This window comes from Mus caroli, unplaced genomic scaffold, assembly GCF_978045245.1.
Source record: "Mus caroli unplaced genomic scaffold, Mus_caroli_1 scaffold_8, whole genome shotgun sequence".
In the NCBI taxonomy this organism is placed as follows: domain Eukaryota; kingdom Metazoa; phylum Chordata; class Mammalia; order Rodentia; family Muridae; genus Mus; species Mus caroli.
The window spans coordinates 19,723,255-19,743,729 of record NW_028227263.1 but is presented as its reverse complement, the minus strand read 5'-3'; the positions used below and the strand labels follow the sequence as shown (position 1 = coordinate 19,743,729).

Genomic DNA, 20,475 nt, shown 5'->3' with positions numbered 1-20,475 from the left:
AGGGTTAGAAGACTTCTAACCTGAGAGTTAGAAGATCTGTGCTATTTTATGTCATTGACTTTACAGTAATTTGGGGACCTTGCTGTCTCCACGGTCCCTGAGCCAGACCACAACTACAGCCTCCTGGTGGACTCCCTGCCTCCTTCTTAGTGGCCCTTAGGCTGTTCCAACATCTAGAGAGGTGAATTAGATCATGTCACCTCCCTGCTGGGCCTCTGAGAACTTCCATCACAGAGTAACCAGATAAGGTTCCTGCTATGGCCCGAGGGACAAGGTGACACAACTCAACACTCACTGCACATCTTAAAAAGAGCAGGGATCACCAATTGTAGTGGGACATGTTGTGGTCCATGCACTCAAGAGGAAAAGACGGAGGGTTACCATGGTAATTTCCAGGCCCACCTGAGCTACATACTTCACAAAAAGCTGCATTGCTCAGCTGGTAAGGTCACTTGCTTGCCAACCCCCACCACCTGAGTCCAATCCCAAGACCCACAGTGAAAGAAGAGAAATACTCCAGACACTGTCCTCTGACCTCCACATGGACACTACACAACTGGCAAGGTACTGTGGCCCACACAACACACACACACACACACACACACACACACACACGCGCACGCACATGCTCACACACATAGACATACAGACACATACACAAACACACACACATAGACATATAGTCACATGCACAAACACATACACACACATGCAAACACACATAGTCATATAGACACACACATATAGACACACACAAACATACAGACACACAGAGAGACACAGCTATACAAAGAGAGAGATACAAAAACATACAGATGCACACAGATACACAGAGAGATATAAATAAGTACATTAATTTTAAAAATTAAATTACAAAACCATTAAAAGCAACAACAAAGAACAGTGGCCTGGAGCTGGGGTACGGGTGTCTGTATTGTTAACACAAAAGTCCCTAAAGTGTGGCCAGTGCAGACAAATCAGGCACAGCTGCCTTATATGGGGGAGGGATCCATCCCTTTCCTATTATCCCAGATTGCTTTCTTTTTTTTTTTAGATATTTTCTTCATTTACATTTCAAATGCTATCTTGAAAGCCCCCTATATTCTCCCCCTGCCCTGTTCCCCAACCCACCCACTCCCACTTCCTGGCCCTGGCGTTCCCCTGTACTGGGGCATATGAACTTTGCAAGATCAAGGGCCTCTCCTCCCACTGATGACCGACTAGGCCATCCTCTGCTACATATGCTACTAGAGACACAGTTTTGGGGAGTACTGGTTAGTTCATATTGTTGTTCCACCTATAGGGTTGCAGACTCCTTTAGCTCCTTGGTTACTTTCTCTAGCTCCTTTATTAGGGACCCTCCCAGATTGCTTTCTTCTTTTTTTTTTTTTTTTTTTTTTTTTGGTTTTTCAAGACAGGGTTTCTTTGTGTAGTTCTGGCTGTTCTGGAACTCACTTTGTAGACCAGGCTGGCCTCGAACTCAGAAATCCGCCTGCCTCTGCCTCCCGAGTGCTGGGATTAAAGGCGTGCGCCACCACGCCGGGCTCCCCAGATTGCTTTCTATTGTGATAAAAATTCTGACCACAGCAACTTGGAGAAGAAAGAGTTTATTTCACCTATGGCTTATGAGTCCAGCATTGAAGGACCTCAGGGCAGGAATGCAAGACAGGAACTCGAGGCAGGAACTGAAGTAGAGGCCATGGTGGAATGCTGCTTCCTGTGGCTTGCTCAGTCTGCATTCCTAAACCACTCTCAGTAGACTGTGCCCTTGCACCGCAATCATGATTTGCCCACAGGTCAATCAGATGGCTGATTTCTAAACTAATGTCCCCTCTTCTCAGATGACTCTAGTTTGTACCAAGATAGAGAAATTAAATCAACCAACCAGCACAGCTGTCCCTGTCCCTCCCCGGCCTTGGACACCACGCTCTGGCTTCCTGAAGTGCCGCACAGTCCAGACTCAGTCATTGATTCTGCTGTCCCTGTTGCCCAGATCCCTTTGGGGCTCATTCTCTGAAAGAGAACTTCCTGATTTTTCACTACAAGATAACACTGCCCGCCTCATTCCCCTTTCTCGGCAGTATGTCACTGCAGCCCCATACCTGATAGAAATCAAGACTTTGTGGGTGCCCATCATTTGTCTCCCCACTGGACACTTATCTCATGGAGTTTGAGATAGTTGGCCTTCTCTCCAGTCTCCAGTGTGAATCGTGGAGCATGGAGCACAGCCCTGCCCACCTACCTTTGATGAATAATCAAACAACTATATGGTTGTGATGCCCACTCTAGCCCCGCCCCCAATGGGTTTACAAAGAAGCAAATTCAGAGGTGAGGGGTCCAGTGTGTGCACCTATGTGTGCACACATTCATACATGAGTATATACATACATGTGACCTCACAGAAACACTTGCACACATGTCTATGCACATGGACCAAAAGTGTCCACTACCAACCAGGATGGCTTCAGAAAACAGGAAGTGGTTCTGCATCAAGAATGAAAGAGAAAAAAGCAGGTAGTGATGGCACATGCCTTTAATCCCAGCACTAGAGGGGCAGAGGCAGGCAGATCTCTGAGTTCGAGGCCTACCTGATCTACAGAGGAAGTTCCATGACAACCAAGACTACCCAGAGAAACCTGGGGGGGCGGGGGGGAACTCCTTGGAAAGCCCAGGTGGCAGGGGTGGAGTTGGCCAGATGACATACATGCCACAGAACCTATACTATGTGATGGAACCTCCCACAGATCTTCAATACGTCAGTAAAGACCTCAGATGCTCCTCAAAGGGATTTATCACTATGGAAACCTCAGAAGGGACAGCATCCTGTCTTGAAGCTAGCCCCATCCTGAGGAGCTTTCCAGGAGAACCAAGACCCCAGGGGAGGTTGACGACAGCTCACCGGTCATCCTCAGGGACAGGACAAGAGCACCCAGGCTCCCAAGGCTCCAATTCTCTGATGATGCTACAGAAGGTCCACTGCAAACTAGAATGTGCTCCTGACCTTGAAGAGCAGCAACCCAGAGCCACTGACCACCTCAAGCCTTTCCCATCCTAAGAAACCCATGGCCCTCTGGGAAGCAAGCTTCTGGCTCTCCAGAGCTACATTTCTACCAGAACCCACAAGACCCTGTCACTTGCCTGGTAGTGAGACTCTGTGAATTCCTTCAGCTCAGTAACACCCGGCACTGGGAGAAGCAGCCAAACACCTTGCCTGTCTGCTGCTGAGATCCCTGGATGGAAGCCTGCATCGTGGGTAACCAAATGTCCTACTAGGCTGTGGACAGGGGTGGAGAGAGGTCATACCAAGCTCCCATAGGGCTCTGATGAAAAGCCTACCTGCAGCCTGGCCACCCACGGCCGCCTCAGACAGTGTCTGGATTGCATCCGACGGGAAGGGTGACCACCATCAACCTTGAGGCTATGGCCCTGTTGGGAGAGCTTTGTTGGGGCCTTGGGACTCACTAGGCTGACTCTCTCTCTCCTTAGAGACCCCAGGGAAATGATGAACAGCTCCCGCATGACCCAAACGGCCATGTGACAAGGTTGTCTGGTTACCTAGAACTCTGGGGGCTGAGAACCTGGGAACTGCCTTCACTAGGATAAAAGGAGGAAAGTCCTTTTTAACACAAAGCTCAGACACACGGCATGTCTGTCCCAGCTCAGCAGCCAAGAGGACAATTCACATTCTTCAAGGACAGAAGGTGACCAAAGACAAAGGAGAGTGTCATGCAGAAAGATGGACAGCATGAGACCTCAGCTTTAGGAGGAGGAGACAACAGTGGCCCATCCAGGAAGGGCCATACTGCCCAGCTTGGATTCTGTGGCCCCAGTGACACAGTGCCCTGGTGTCTTCCTGTGGACTCCTTGACTTGGAGGAGCAATCTCCTAACTTCTTAAATTTAAACTGAGTCCATTCTTTGGCCCCAAGTCTCCAGGTCACCTTTTCTTTAGGGTGCTGGAATCTGCTGTGATGCTGGCCCTCTTAGACCTTGGCAGCAATGAAACGTCTGTCTAGAAGGATCCTGTGCCCCCATCAGAGTGTGATGCCTGACTGGCTGGACCTTTATAGGAGAAAAGCTTCTAACTCATCAAAGTCACTGTAATTTGGGTGTTTGGCTCATCAGCCAAACTTAGATTAGAACTAGCCAGCTGACCAAGACTTGAAGAAGTCCTGATTCACTGCCTCCAGCACCAGCCTCCTATAATGCTCTAAGCAGAACGTTCTGGGTCCTGTTCTATCTCTGCTTATGAAACTCCAGGAGTCCTGTCAGCTGAGCCAATCCCAAACTGCACCCCAGAGTGAAGGTGTCCCAGCCAGCCTGGCTCGGGCCTCATCTCAGGCTCCCTCACAATCCCTAGAACTACTTCAAACTACTTTCCAAGGTCACCGCCTCCTCCAGGCAGCTGCCCCCCTCTCCCAGGCTGAGTCAGACACCCCTCCTCTACCCTCCCACCTCCCCTTGAACATACCCTATTAATACCCTCGGAAGCACAAAGCATGCCGTGATCTGGTTGCAGGAAGTTCTGCAAGCCAGCACTCAGAAGGCAAACAGGCTGAGATCTCAGTGTCCAGATTCGAATGCTGTGTGATCTTAGGCCAGTTACTCAGCCTTTCTGAGTTCCCGTGACCTCGGCTATGGGCCTGTGATGACCCTAATTAAACATTTCACAAGTACAAGGTCAACCGCTTGGCGTTCTGCTTCATGCTAAGCACACAAAACCCTGCAGAGTAGGGGCTGATCTGAAGCAATATATTATTTTTAAAGTCACGCAGCAGTGCTAACATAGGAAGGAGAAATGCCTGCCTGCAGCAAAGGGGACACCCAGACCATCTGGGGCAGAAGGTCAGAGAAGGTCCCTTTGTGGGAGCGATTTTATGGAGGTGAGTGGGGAGGCTGTGTTGTGCATGCAAAGGCCCTGAGGCAGAAAGAGCCTTCTCTGGGGATGGAAAGGATATTGAGAGTGATGGCTAAGGGCAGGCCACAGCATCAGCACACGGGGCATGTCCCTGGACACCCACCTAAGCAGCGGGACCGTATGTCCAGAGCCCTCTGCCCTCTGAGTACATACTAACCTCTAGGAGAGGGTGCTAGAGAAGGGTCCTTAGGTGACTAGGATGTCCCCTTAAAGGGGTTCCTAGGACCTGCTCTCTCCCTTTTCCTCCTTGCTCCTAGCTTGTGGTTGATTTTGTTGAGCCATATGTTCCCACAAGGCACTGCCCTTAGGAAGGGGCAAATGGTCCAAAACAACTGAATCTCCACAACACAAACAAAACAGCCCTTTTCTTAATGGCCTCAATGGCCTCAGGTGTTTTGTTACAGGAAGCTGACTGACACCACCGAGAATACAAGCACATGAACCCCAACTGTCAGGCTAAGGTGTCCACCCATGTGCTGAGGCCTGTCTGTTGTCCCAACAGCCACTCTCCATTCCTTCATGGTACTGGAGACACCTGGCCTCCCGGGCAGTACCCCTGGCCAATGGCTGGAGAGTGGACAGTGTAAATCTTCCATGCTCTCCCCATGGTCCAGCTTTATCTTTGCAGATGATGGTGTGCCCTCAAGAGGATGCCAGGGAATGGCTCAGAGGAAGCCTGGGTCTCAGAGTGATTGGCAGGAGCACAGCTGCCCATCAACCAGGTCTGCTTGCAGAGAAAGCTGCTCTGCTCTCCGAGCCTCCATGTTGCAGGGCTTCAGTCACAGCAGCATAAACTCACCCTGATTGAGCTTCAAAGGGCCTGAGACAGAACCCTGAGAATTTGGAGCAAGAAGTAGCCCTTCTGTGCTATGGGAACAAAAAAGGACTTTCTACGAGTGGGTGGCATCGTACTTGGGTGAGAAGACGTCTACAACCTGAATAAACAGAGGCATAGCGATAGAAAGATTACTACGTGGATATTAGGAGAAAAAGAATGACCCATGCCCACACACTTGGGATCCCCTGGGATTGGTTGTTGCCAGAAGAGGGGGAAGTTCAAAACTCATCCATGATTCCACTGTGGGAGTGGGGCTAAGCCAAAGGAGGAGGGACTGTCTTTATTATGTATCGTGTCCTGGGACTGCCCTTTCTTTAGGAAATGCATACCTACTGTGCTGTAATCTGTCTTTCTGGAGAGGCTGTACACTTCTGTGGTGAACGGCTGTGTACCTACGCATGCACACTGCCCTGCTCAGCACCTGTCCTCAGCACACTGAACACATGTGGCCAAAGGGGAAATTGAAGCCCACCTGAGGTGCAGAATCAGAGTCCGTAGAGGGTCCTCTCTCCTCACGCCAGATCTCTGTAGCTGTACCGTGATGCCCATGCTCAGTCATCCCTGTGCAGTGTGCAAGCCCAAGGGTACTGGAGTTGGTCTCCACCCTCAGACATGATTATTCAGCATGCATAGACAGAACCAAGAGAGCGAAATTGAGTGCTGACCTTCAAGGAAAGTCCCCACTATCTTGTAGCAAATTGAAGCAAGTACAGTTTTGATGACTGAGAATATGAAACGGCTTTTTTCCCTCTCGTTAGAAACTGGGACATCAACAGAACCCACGGAAAGGCCTAGGAGGACAAAATGCTGCCCTCCTTCAAGGTCCCACGGCCTTCTGGCATAATTGACCAAGGGCGTCTGCATGCTGGTAGTTAACAACAATGGGAGCAGGGTGCCTTTAGAGGTTAGAGGTCAGCGTGCCGCGATGCGGGGTCGTTCGAAGCAGAACATGCCCGGGGTGGAACATTGGGGGTGTGAGCATGGAGCATTAAGCCACTGCTGGAAGCAGCATCAGCAGGCACTCCCTCAGGAGGTCCCCTGACTAAGCTGTACTCACGAGTGTGCGCCCTGGAGCAGGCCGTGTCCCTACAGACCCTGGAGACACACGCAAACACACTCAGAACAGATGAGGTAGTAGTGGCAAACGAACCCAAGTGTCCCAGACATCTGTCACCTGCAGAATAAATGCAGAGCCTGTTCTCTGAACTTATAGCAAAAACCTCTGTCACGAAAAGAACAACGCCAGCCCTGAGGGCACAAACAGAATACAAGCTGCAAGCCAGGATGCAGGGGCCAAAGCGGCATGCACCCTACCCCGAAGTCAGGGATTCGACGCCCACTCCAGAGGTGACTGAGCCAGCCCCATTGCCTCTCTAAGTAGTGGAGACTCAGTCCACAGAGTGAAGCCAACATGGAGTGGCCTTCTAGGGTGCAGCTTTGTGCAGAGGCCCAAACACTGTTGCATGCTCTCCCAAGCACTGTTTGTGCTACTGTGGCCCGCAGTGTCCTTCCAGATAACCCGAGAATGACACAGGACTACAAAATCCACATGGCCTGAAAGGCACATTCTACATTTTGGAATAATGCTGTCTCCGGCTCAGCTCAGCCTGCCCTGTACTGGCCACATGGGTGGATTTACCTGTTCTTACAGGCAACATACAAATGAGTCTGAGAACTTACACCGTCTGTCTGAACCGTGGAGTAGAAAAGGCCAGCAGCAAAATTTGAATTCAGAGCTCTCACCTGTGCACCCACATTCTTTCTAAGATGAAGTTCTGCTCGTCAGTGAACTGGTGGTCCTGAGATGACATCATAAACTGTCCCAGCTGTGGAACTTGTTGTGACCCCCTGTCACCAGGCTCCAGGGCTGGCAGAGATCCTGGAAGGGGAGGGGCTGCCACCTGCATGGAGACCACCGTGAGAAGGTACGAGGCAGTCAGGGGTGGAGTGGGTGGACTTGAATGGACTCGCCCCCTGGCCAATGCTGTTAGCTAAGCAGGAGTGTACCTGGAGCCTCAACAGCTCCCTAGCAACAAGGCACTGAGAGTAAACAATAACAAAACCAAAAACAATCCAGGATGCTACAGGTGCAAACCCCTGAATAAAAGCATTCCCCCAAAACCTCAGAGGTAGATACTTGGAAATTAGCTAAGAGCCTGCATGGACTGCAGATGGCTGGGGAGAGTGACTATGGCAGCCTGGTGTAAAGTGATTCTACCTCTTGTTGACTCGTCACCTATTAAAAGGCTCCAAAGCAGCGGAGACTCGGTTCCTCGCCATAAAGCCTGAGTAAAGACAGCACACCCGTGCCTCGCACATGGCTAACATTAACTGACATACCGATTAAGCGGGACCTGCAGCAGCCAAGCACAGCTGTTCAGGTTGTACAGAGACAAGAACGGGGAGATGAGGAGAGCGAGATGAGGTTCCCGTCAAGCTCATCCATGTCCAGACAAGTATTTCTCCATGTGCCAAACACCCCATTGCTTCACCCACTGCAGGAGGACCTGGCACACAGTGGGTGCTGGGAAACTGGAGCACTGGAGCACTGTAAGCAGGGCATTCTGAGCACCACTTGGAGGCTCAGGCTGTGGCAGCAGAGGAGAGAAAGTGCCATCCCAGGGGTCTGTCAGCAAATCTGGAATCTGATCTGCCTGAGACCACAGGACTAGGTGGAGCGAGAGGAAGACAGAGCCTGTGGAAGAATGGACGTTCCCTGGGCCTACCATGGAGACACACCTAAACCACATCGGGAGAAGGGGCAAGAAGGAAGGGAAGGAAGCCCTGGGCCAACACACAGCCTGAGTTAGATGTTAAGCAATGCTAGTGCCCCCCTCCTCACCCCTAAACACAAATACCCAAAGAGATCAGAGCTATTCCCTCTGAGCAGAAATGGGCATAGGGAGAAGCCAGGAGACCCCCTCCAGAACACTGACAGCAAATGCAGCCACAAGCCAATCTTACTGCTCAAGTGTTCCCTGCTCACCCATCTTGCCCTTCCTCCAAGCGTGGCTCACTTCCACACCATCCCCAGAGGTCCCCGGGCCTTGTATCCCTGTACTTGCCTAGAGGGTTGGCCATCTCTTCACTGTATCACAAGCCGGAGCCCTCCCTCCCTAGCTCTCTCTCTGCCCTGGCAGATGTCACAGCAATTAACGAATGAAGAGCAAGAGTGCATTTCCTTACCTCCAACCCTAGGAAAGAGCGGTGACCCAGCCCCTGCTGTCCTTTTATAATTGGGAGTAGCAAGGCCTGAAGTCAGACAACAGCATGTCGGGACAGGAAGGGCTGACAGTTGGGTGTGACACTCCTGTCATCTTGATGGCCCCAGTGACTGCCACGGGAGTAAAATGTGACCAGTGGTCAAGCAAAGAAATGCCAAAGCAGTCACTGGGCAGATAACGAGCTTGGAAGAGGGTTCCCTGCTATGAAAGGAAGACCTTTGCCATTCCCTAGCCTCATGCATGACCCACAGAGGAGATCACAAGTCAACAACTGGGCCTTTTTAAAGAAACTAATCAGACAAGCACACTGTTCTGGCTCCCAGCTGGCTAGTCTCAGCAGAGTCAAACTCCGCAGTGCGTTAGGTCTGACAGAACTGGGGTCCTGCTATATCTCTGCTATCTTCCCAGCCAGAGCTATCTCCACAGACTTACAGTACCAGGTGGGCAGGGACTGGGTCTTGGCAAATGTTTATGACTGAATGCACCACTGTAGATGAAATTAGTCAGGAGTCTTCAAAGACATCCCGGCTCCCACTCCTGCCTGAGTTTGCTCCGGATAGGTGCAGCCCTACCCTGAGAGGTCCAGTGTTAACCAGAGTAGGAATCTGAACATGTTTGGGACCAGGCCAGGAACAATCCCTAACTGATGTGTTAACCTTGTGACCTAGGGCAAGCCTCACCACACCTTGATATGATGGATGCCTTATCCACTCACATTGTCACAGTCAACCAAATGTGTGACCGAGCCCCACGTCAGCAGAGGTGGGGAAGCACACATGACCACATGGTCTTTGGGGACATTCAGCTGGGTAGGGAGGAAGGAGATGGACTCATAATCTATAGATTTGGTAAACCTCGGGTCAACACTATCTCAGGGAAGGCTGCTCCCGTGCTAAACATGCATGGACTATTTTTCTTGTCACCGTTTCCTAAACAGTAGTGTGTAACAACTATTTCCATAGCATTTGCATTTCATTACATGTTCTAGGTAATCTAGAGATGATTTACAGTATACAGGGGGGTGTGTAGGTTTTATGCAAATACTCCATCATTTTACTTGAGGGACTAGGGCATCCTCAGATTTGGCACCTATGAGGAGTCCTGTACCCAATTCCCTTGGGTCCTAGGAACAACTGTAATTTGAACCCATAATGCCATCTCTATTGGTTACTATCAAGTCACTATGACCAAAACACCCAACGGAAACAACTCAGGGGAGGAAGGTTTACCTTCCTGTGGTGTGTCCGTGTGTCCACCATAGTGACAAGGGCAGCTCGGTCTGTGGTGGAGGGGGTAGTGTGCGGGGAGCTTTTCAAACCCTGGTGAGCCAAGAAGCAGAGAGGAACTGGAACCTGAGGTGAGAGTAACCTTCAAAGGCCCTCCGCGACATCCGTCCGCAGCCTGCCAGGTCCCGCCTCCTAAAGTGCCACAGTCTTCAAAGTGGGGACAGAGGGTTCAAACATGAGCCTGTGGGGACATTTCAGACAGACAAGGCAGGGAAAATTGGGCACAGGGCACCAGAGGGGACACGCTAACCAGATGGAGATCTGTGCTGCCAGGCACAGTGGTCGCTGGCCCAGGTGACATCTGTCTAGTGACAATGAGGAACTGAGTTGCAAAGCTGATTTGGTGCTTAATTAGAATTTGATTTGATTTCTATCCACTTATGTTTCAATCTAACGGCCCCATGTGGTTAGAGGCTGCTGTGTGGATGGAAGAGACCAGGAAAAGCTGAGAAACAAAAGGACCCTGTAGCCAAGAGAAACTGATACTGTCTTGACTTCGTGGCTTCTCAAAGCCAACAGATACCTCACCTCTGCTTGTGCTTGTAGTACCAGCATAGGAGATGGAGACCCAGAGTTCCTCCACAGCCCTGTCCTCTCTATCTTCATCCTACCAGAACAGAGCCCTGGTTGAGCCATCCACACATCTGTTCCACATCCTTCAGCATGCCCTGACATGTTTGGAAGCCACATGACCTGGATTCAAAGTCTATCCTTACCCTTACTTACCGACTATGGGGCTTTGGGCAAAGTACAGCACTGGTTGCCTCAGTTTCCCTATCTGTACTATGGGTATGAGAATGTCTCTTCCTCATTGGGCTGTGAAGATAGAGGCATTCCATGAGAGGCACCTAGAACTTTCTTGCACTCTTAGCATTGGCTGTTTCGTGATTTTCATCCCAGTCCTGCAGGTGACATTCAGATGCTGGCATGCAGCTCTGTCTTCAGAGTGGAGCCTTTCATCAGAGCCTCCTTTCATTTGTGGCTTCTAAACAGCCCATAGTAATGATGAGAGTCATGTTAGAAATACGCAGTCCTCATTGTCCACTGAGAGAACTAAACCCCAGCAGCCCTCCTCTGGAGACCAAGCTTTTAACTTCCAGAGAAAGCCAAGTGTTCCATTTCTAACGCTCCTTTGAGCATCTATTACCAGCATGCAGGAAGCCTTGGGTAGGTGCTGGCGTGTAGCTGGCGCCTCTCCAGCACCTGCTAATCTCTTTTGAACAAGGAAGAGTCGGCATTGGGCTCAGAGCGGACCACACTGTCTAGAAGGGATTAATAGGTCCTGTGGTTAATCTCCACACTCTTCAATCTAACTAAAGCAGGAGCCGTTTCCCCCGGAGGTGCTGAGGCTTCCTGTGGCTGGTAAAGGGGGCATGGAAGTAGAGCCTTGGCCTTAGGGAGGTCACAGAGATTGCAGTGACCACCAGCATCCAGATAGCCAGAGGGTAGGAGAGGGGTGCTGGGGAGAATCTCCATTGGTTGGACAGCAAGCCTGAGGTCCGGAGTTGATCCACAGCCTTCACGTAAAAAGCTGGACCTGGTGGCACACACTTGTAATTCCTGAGACAGCCAGGCTAAACCTATGTGTGACAAGTTCCAGGCCAGTGAGAAGCTGTCTCAAAAAAAAAAAAAAAAAAACAAGGTGGATATGAGGCTGTCCTCTGTCCTCACATAAATAAACATGTACACCCACACAATGTATGTGCGTGCACACGCGCACACACACACACACACACACACACACGCTCAGGCATCATTCTTCTCTAATGTCCCATGTAACAAAGTTTATCCCTTGATGGACAGATGTTCACCCTCAGGGAGCTGCAGAGAGCACCTCTGGGAGATAAAGAGGCAAAAGCCCTTGTGTGGGAACCTTCACTGCCTCTTATAGGACATGGGCCCTCGAGCTATTCCCTGTATTCTCCGTGCCTCGGTTTACTAGCCTAAGAAACAGAACAAAACAGATAATAACATCACACAAAGATCAGCAGTGAGCAGAAGTGAGGGTGGGTGTGAGAGAGCTTGGGATCAAAAACAGGACCCTGGCGACTCAGCTGGTAGGGCACTTGCCTAGTGTGCACAAGGCCCTGGGTGCCATCCCTAGCTGCAAAGTCAAAAGAGAACAGAACAGATGCGATCGTGTGAGTGTTTTAGTAACAGCTTAGAACCCCTTAGAGACCGCCTGGAAGTCTCAGCGACCATCCTGTCATCCAAATGAGACTAACTGGGCACGTGGTCCTCTTTATCCTGTTTCGTCTCCTGCAGCAAGTTGTTCACCCATTCACAGATGACCTCGTCAGAGAGCTTCTCTCAGCTGTGGATGCAGAGCAGGCTGTAGTTGGATCCAGATGGAGCATCACAGATAACAGGGAGTCTCATATAACCTTGAAGAAGGGCTGTCCAGGATGCTCAGCCACACAGAGGCATGGAGAGGCCAGTGAGAGAAGGTGGGGTACCTCATCTCAGTCTCCTAGCCTCACCAACACAGCATTCCGACCACTGAAGCTGAGGCTGCGGAGGGCAGTGGATAACCCATGCACTTCGTCCCAAGCCAGACATGCAGGCAGACTTGGGGCTGCTGAGGAACCACACAGAGAGCACTGCCTTGGGATAAAACCCACAACTGACACAGGGCTCTGAAGGCAGAGAAAAGAAGAGAAGCAATCAGAAAGAGTGGAAATGGAGCCTGGACTCTGCTGCCATCAGATAAGAATCGGATCTGTGGACCCGCACTTCCTTTCCCTCACTCAAATCAATACAGGCTCTTCTTTGGGTTTGTGCCAGCCACTTGTAACTAGGTAGGCTGCCTGACTCTGGTCTGCAGTCCCCTGCAGGCAACAGGAGGAATTCAGGTGCCTGGAGAATGGTATTGAGCCTGGCCTCCGTGGTTCCACATCTGCGCCATGCTGAGACACAAACACTATGCCTTCCCCTCACCTATTGATTTTCCCCAGTGCAGGCATCCCAAGCTTGAGGTCTCCGTCTGGGATCTGACACAGCAGGGAATGCCGAACTCCTGGATAGCAAGTCGAGGCACTCTAGGTATATGCTAGATGCACACTGTCTGCATACAGGGTGACACAACAGCAGAGCCACTTCCTGAATGTACACAAAACTGTCTGACAGAAAGCCACTCAGTGTAGAAGGTTGCAACTGCTACTCAGTGGACGGTGAGATCACTGGGTGGGACGCATGCCCTGGGGGCTAGGATGCTGGCTCTTTGGGGAAAGGGCTCGACATGTAGACTTGGGGACTCAGAGGTCTCTCCTGTTTCTGTCTCCAATGCACATAAAAACGCAACCGGGCACAGTGATGGATATCCATAGTCCCTGTACCAGCGAGGTGGAAACAGGAGACCCCTGGGGCTCACCGGTTGGCCAGCCTAGGCACTAGAGCAGTGTTTCTCAAACTTCCTAAAGCTACAGCCCTCCAATATGGTTCCTCATGCTCTGGTGACCCCCAACCATTTAATTATTCTGTTGCTGCTTCCTAACTGTAATTTCGCTACTGTTATGAATCATAATATAAATATCTGCTATGCAGCATGAGAATTGCTGCACTACAAGATCCTGCCTCAAAACAAAACAGAAAACAAGGCATGACGTGACGCTGCTCATGATGAATAGATGCTGGGTGGGTTGGGGGTCACTTTTCTTTAGGAGTGTGGCCACTGGTTGGCTCCCCAGATCCCAGAAAAAGACCCCATGCCCATGTGCATGTGGCCAGAACTAACTGGACTCAATAAATTAAAAAATGATAATTATCAAAGGAAGATATGCAGTTGAGAGGGAGATGTGATAGGTGGGAAGGGTCACGGGGGGGGGGGGGGTTCCTAGAAGGAATCAGAAGGGGAAATGAGGGGTGGACATGATTAAGATATATTATTTACACGTATGTCATTTCCAGAGAATAAATAAAACTAAGAACAAGCTGAAGAGCGCCTGAGGACTGACGCCTGAGGTTGACCTCTGTCTTCCACACATGACCTCCTGAGGCTGTAGCTGAGAGACCCACGGGGCCCCTCAAAGGGTGAGGAAGATAGCACACGATCCTGGAGATGCAGAAGAGAGGAGCCAGCGGTCCTCTACAGGGCGCACATCCATCCGTGTCTCGGCAAAGCTGGCTGGAGTCTGCGAAGGTGTCGGGTGAGCCTGTATTTGTGCCTATCAGACCCAGATGGTCCTTCTCACTTCAGATCACAAGAAGCCTCCGAGACAAGGAAAGGGACCTCTAGAATCCAAATGCAAGCAGCCATGCCGTCACTTCAAGCTCATGACAGGTTGTCGTTACTTTTTTAAACTGTTAAGTAAAAACTGGAATGCCCAGAGCTGAAGAGGCTCATGGGAGATGAGCAAGCCTGTAACTGCCTCACTCATCATCCTGATCCAGAATCTCTAGTCTGGGTCATATCCCTGATCTCTGGGACTTATTCTGCCATCTGCCTGGCTAGCTGGCATTGCTTCTGAGATTTCACACATTAACCATCAGGTCTGAATTCAAACTCACTCCCTCTCACTAGACCTAACCAAGTTTCACCAAGAAGCCTGCTCCCACCTCAGTCTTTCTTCTCTCAGCAATGGGCACAAAATCCATCCAGTTCCATCCACCTTCCCCACCTCCCAGGCCTGAGCCACCCATGTTTCTGCCCTACAGCACACTCTGGCAAGCTTCCTGTTTCCGACTCTATCCAACACTGCACTCTTTGGCCAGTGTGCTCACTGGTCATACATATCCCAGCCCGTCACCTCCAAAATGAAAGCCCACATATATAGATTGAAGCCCAACCCGTCATTGCAGCCCCCACAGGGCTGCACGAGGCCCCTTCCAAAGCTTGGAACTGTTACAGCCCACATCTGCTCAGAGCTCTTCCTCTCTGCCAATGGGATCCACTCCCACCCCAGGGCCTTTGCACTTCCTGCTCTCCCTCCTTCACCTTTCTCCTCCCAGCCTTGGTGACTCACACTTCCCTCCTCAGAAAGCCCTTTTTTTGTTCTTCCCACACAGGACTGCTCTGCCCCACATCTACTCCCACAAGTCAGAAGAGTGGGCAGCGCAGCCCCATTTACCAGAAGGCTGGTGAGAAGTCTTAGCAGCTGTGCTGACAAGAGGGGAACTTTGGGCTCTGCACCACTTTGACTCTCAATTTTAAGCCATGGGCAAATGATTTTTGAAAAAATGATTTTGTCTGTTTGTCTGTCTAAGTCAGGTCTTGCTATGTAACCCAAGCTGGTCTTGAAATCACTATCCTCCTGCCTCAGTCTCTCAAGGGCTGAGATTACAAGCCCTTGTGATAGGCCATCACCTCCAGTTCACATCCCCCCCCCCAAAATTAATTAAGGATAGAAAGGAGTGAAGAATAAAGGGAAGAAGAGAGACAAGAAAAGCAGCAAGCTGGGGCAGTCTCCTGAAGAAATGGTTCAACAAAGAAAACCTTTCAAGGAGATAATCGTCGTGTCATCGGCTGAACGGAAACAAAAATCAACTACTATGAACACCCAGCAGCGTAGGAGTGACTCAGAAAACAGTGCTCGGTGGGTAGGACAGGGAAGCACAAAGGCCGCTCGCTCGTTGTCACTGCTAAGACCGCAGAAGTGGGGTGAAATGTTACAACAGAAATTGATGTAAAGAAAGGCCATAAAAAACAGTTTATTACTGAACCATCGCAGCCTAGTGGAGAGCAGAAAATTAACTGGAGATGCGGCTCCGTGTCTGGCACCGTTCCAAGCAGTACAGGGCAGAACATACATAACCCCAGCTCAGCCTACTGGCCCCCTAGGAAACAGAGGTGGGGTCCTGGGCTCCCTACAGGACATGGGTGGCCAGGACTCAGGGAGTTCCCAGCTGCTGACACCTGCCAGGGTATTCATGGTCTGAGCTGCCCTACGTATTGAAGGACACTAAGCCGAATTCTGATTTCTAGCACTGGCATCTGCAAACACTGTGCAGTGTTCCCCAGGAGGTGGACAAGTGACTTGATACCTCACACTGCCAGTCCACCTCTGTCCCATGGGAGGATAGGATCTGGCTTGTGAATACACCCTCTCGGACCCCAGGACACAGTGGTCTCAGCCACACTTCATGCCTGGGCATTTCCAATGAGTTTTAGAGAGCCTTTCAAATACAAAACGAGACAAACAGCCTCCTCCCTGAGACCAGAGGGAGCAGCCACTGGAGACTATCATCTGACACCCACTTATCCTTCTGCACGTGCTGCACCCCGAAGGCTTCGGGGTCCACATTCATGAACACAATCTCATCCAGCACTTTATGTTTAAAATGCCACGTGCCTGCCGGGCGTGGTGGCGCACGCCTTTAATCCCAGCACTCGGGAGGCAGAGGCAGGCGGATTTCTGAGTTCGAGGCCAGCCTGGTCTACAAAGTGAGTTCCAGGACAGCCAGGGCTACACAGAGAAACCCTGTCTCGAAAAACCAAAAATAAATAAATAAATAAATAAAATAAAATAAAATGCCACGTGCCATGAGAGCCCTATTGTCACACTAGATCTATAGAGTGACCCAAATAATAAGTCACTTAAAGTCTTATTCAGAGTTTTCCCAGGACTGACTGCAAATGTCAGCCTGAGCACTCAAGATCTCTCACAACCTGACCCTACAGATGGGAAGTCTACCTGCCTGCTGCAGGCCAGGTGTGGTGGCCAGCCTGCAAGCTCCCCGTGATTAAAGCTTGAAGCAAAGCTGAGAGTGCTTCTCTTGGTTTACCAGGTCACATCAGTGCCACCAGGCCATTCTCCTCTAGAGATCATTGCTTGTCAGTATAGGGCTCCCCCGAGCCTGCAAATGACACTGTGACAAAAAGCTGTTTGGATGACCAAGAGAGGCTGGAATAGGTGATTTGGGGACAGAGGAGGCAGCCTAAGCAAGTGATTCTTGCTTCATGTCCACATATCTGCCAGCTCCCCTCGGCATCTGCCAAGTGATAAGGTCACAGATTGGTATCTCAAAGGTAAGTGTGCACAAAGAGCCTTGAAGATTCTTGTAGCTTCTGTGAGCTCAGTGATGCCTGTCAAATGGTCACCCAGGAGTTGAGGGGACATGGCAGCCTGTGTCTGTAACCCCAGAACCCAGAATCAGACAGGGTTCCTGGGGCTCACTGGCCAGCCAACCTAGCCCAAGTGGTAAGGTCCAAGTCACTGAGAGACACTGATTCAGACAAGGAAGGGAGAGAGAGAGAGAGAGAGAGAGAGAGAGAGAGAGAGAGAGAGAGAACAGTACCCAGTATCAACATACATCTTCATGCTTATGCGTGCAACACACACACACACACACACACAGTCATCCAGCATGCACCACACAGGAAACACCCCATTGAAAATCACCTCTACCATAGCCACCCACAAGCTTGGCACTCCCCAGTCACTCTGCACAATGCCACAGGCTCCTTGCTGCCTGATGCTCTGACCCCTGGCTTGCTTTTCCCTATCACAGCAAGAGGCAGCTAGGGCCCAGCAGAGGCCAGGTACATGTCCCACAGGGTGTGTGAGAAGACCCCACATCCCTCCCCACTAGGACAACCCCAAGCCATGTCCCTTGTGGTGTCCCACAGTCTTCTTGAGGGGTTCTCTATTTCCCTGAGGAATCTGCCCAGGGTCCTTGCTGTCTATTTCTAGCTAAGTCCTCAGACAGGACCTCACCAGCTCCCTTCAGGGTCAACCTCCAGATACCTTCTTCCTCAGCATGAATACCTGGATTGAGCTGAGGCCACAGCCACACAGTGTCCTCTCATCATCTCTCCTGCATGGTGATTCTGGGCACTTGACACAGATGCCCCCAGCCACTCACCTCTGTCCTTCCTTTCCTTGGCTTAAAACTCTTGTCTCCATAGTCTCTGTGTTAACTACATGCCCCACACTCGAGAGTCAGGTGTCTGGTGAGACTCCTTAGAAAGGTGTGCACACCAGAGAGTGGAGTGTGTTTCCCTAGCTTTCTTCACTCTTAGAATTATAAGCCATTAGTGGATGACTAGAACAACTACACTTCCCATGAGCTGCCTAGTTCTTCTTCCTCACCAATTCATCCTCGTTCCTCTTCACCCAGGCCAAACAAGATTGACCCCAAATGCTTAAGTGGGCCCCCACTATGGGAGAGAGAGAAACCTTCACCTTCCTCTTGCTTTTCATAATGTTTCTATTGATGTTGCCCAAAGTCCCATTCTGGTGTTGGGAAATGATACAAATGTTTCCTGTGATACAAAGTCACTGTAACATTAGCAACCACAGTTGCAACAACAAAGATCTAAAACTCCGTAGGGATCTTTACTCCCCTTCTTCACCAAGTTCACAGTTGACTGAAGCCCTGCTGAGCCTCCTGCTGGCTGCTAGCACACCCTTTAGGTCCTGCTTTCTAGCTTTGTGGACTTGAACAGAGCTTACCATCAAATGTTCCACTGGTGCACGGCAGGGCCACCACTGCCCATCTTTCTTCACACGCATGTGCACGGGTGCGCGCGCGCGCGCGTGTGCACACACACACACACACACACACACACACACACGACTGCCTGGTATCTATCTACATCTCTGATCAGTGTTGGGTTCTGATCCAGCCTTGAGTGAACCTGTCCGCAATATGGGTGGGTTCCCACAGCAGCACGATTGTCAGCCTGCTTCACAGATCCAACAGCCATCCAGCCTAGCTGAGTTTGATCAGCCTAAGACTGCAGCAGGTCCTGCTGGGTTCATGCATCTCCCAGCTGTGGCTGTCACTCAAGAGCAGAGTTTTGGGGTGTCCAATTCTATGGTCTGTCATTAAATATTCAACAAGAAACCAGAGAAGCGCCCTGTGAACCTAAGGATGTCAGGAACCTTGTTGGTTCCCTGGCTTCTAACAGGTTTTGTATTCTTGTTTCCAATGGGCTGTTAGGTCGCTCTTAAGAAAATAGTGAGTTGGGCCACATTCAAGAAGCCTTGAAAGTTCACGGAGCTCCGGCACCACAGTCCTGCAGAGGAAATTGCTTTTAGCATCACTTTGCAGATGAAGGAACTGAGGATCTCAAAGGCTAAGGACATACCCAAGTTCACAGAGAGGCAGAAGCAACCTGAACCCACAGCACTTCAGTCCAGGCCCTGTGTTCCCCAGGGTCTCCCAACCTGTTGCCTTCTGCCCAAGTCAGAAGCTGTAGGAGGAGGCAATGGGATGTGTGTGGTCTACACATTTGCACTGCAGTTGGACTGGCTCCCTGAGAAGGGGGGACATCTGTCTCCATGGCTACACCGAGCCTGAACAAAGCCTCATACAGATTCCCGCAGCCTTGACCATAGCCACCTCATCCTACAGCCAATAGCCAGAGGACGCTGCCAGCCCCCAGCCTGCCGTGCTTCTGGGATCTTCTTTCTGCAGGATTCCCATTATTAAATCCAGCACTTGATAACCACTGAGTGTTTTCAAATTATTTACCAACTCACGTTGGTGGCGCCCACTACCCGATGGCCCTGCTGAAGTAACCTGCCCACCTTACCACCAAAATCTCAAATCGAGTTACAGAGTTCACCCGTAGACCCTCTCACTTAAGGATCCACCTAGACCATGGAAAGAAAGCACTTGAGGATATCTGTGTTTACACTGAGGGACACTCTAGGACACAAATGGTTAAAGGCTGCCATTTGGATCTGATTGTAAATCAGCTTGTGGCCCAAAAATGAACGTTCTGTATTCTCTCTCTCTCTCTCTCTCTCTCTCTCTCTCTCTCTCTCTCTCTCTCTCTCTCTCTCTCTCTCCCTCTCTCTTTCTTTCAACTCTGGAAATGGGAAATTAGATGGATTTCACCTAATGGGCAACCTTAGCTACTGTGCAACCATTAAGGAGAGCTCTGAAGCAGTCTCTGAGGTTTATAGGAAAAAGCAATATGATCAGGATAGTGACTGGGGCAAGGACACAGGGCACTTATGCCATTCTTTCCTGTGACAATAGTCAGTGTCTCTGTGAAGGTCCCATGTAAGTTCCCTACTAGAAATACATTTTCCTCCAGAGGACACTCACTCGGTGGTGTCTCAGATGTTTGTGACTGTCACAGCTGTGGGTGGCCCCTGTAGATTTCTGGTTAGTAGAGGACATGGGTGCTCTAGAAACTCCACAAAGCACAGGACAGCCCCACAACAAAGCCTGAGTCAGCCCATGACAACAGCAGGTAAGAAGTCCTAGGAGAACTTACATGCACACGCAGGTGCACACACACATATGAACATGTAAATGC

At 50.5% G+C, this 20,475-nt stretch overlaps 1 protein-coding gene across 2 annotated transcripts in view; it reads right to left on the bottom strand.

Annotated features, from left to right (window-relative positions):
• The window catches only part of Gsg1l (GSG1 like), a 199,688-nt gene that overhangs the window by 160,125 nt on the left and 19,088 nt on the right, over window positions 1-20,475 (bottom strand). Inside the window, exon 1 of one of the 2 annotated variants that reach the window (XM_029479143.2) lies at window positions 6,228-6,290. The exons of the other annotated variant lie outside the window; for it this stretch is intronic. The gene's annotated coding sequence lies outside the window, so the exon portion shown is untranslated. Of the gene's footprint in view, window positions 1-6,227; window positions 6,291-20,475 lie in introns of those variants that run through there. 2 annotated transcript variants of the gene reach the window in all.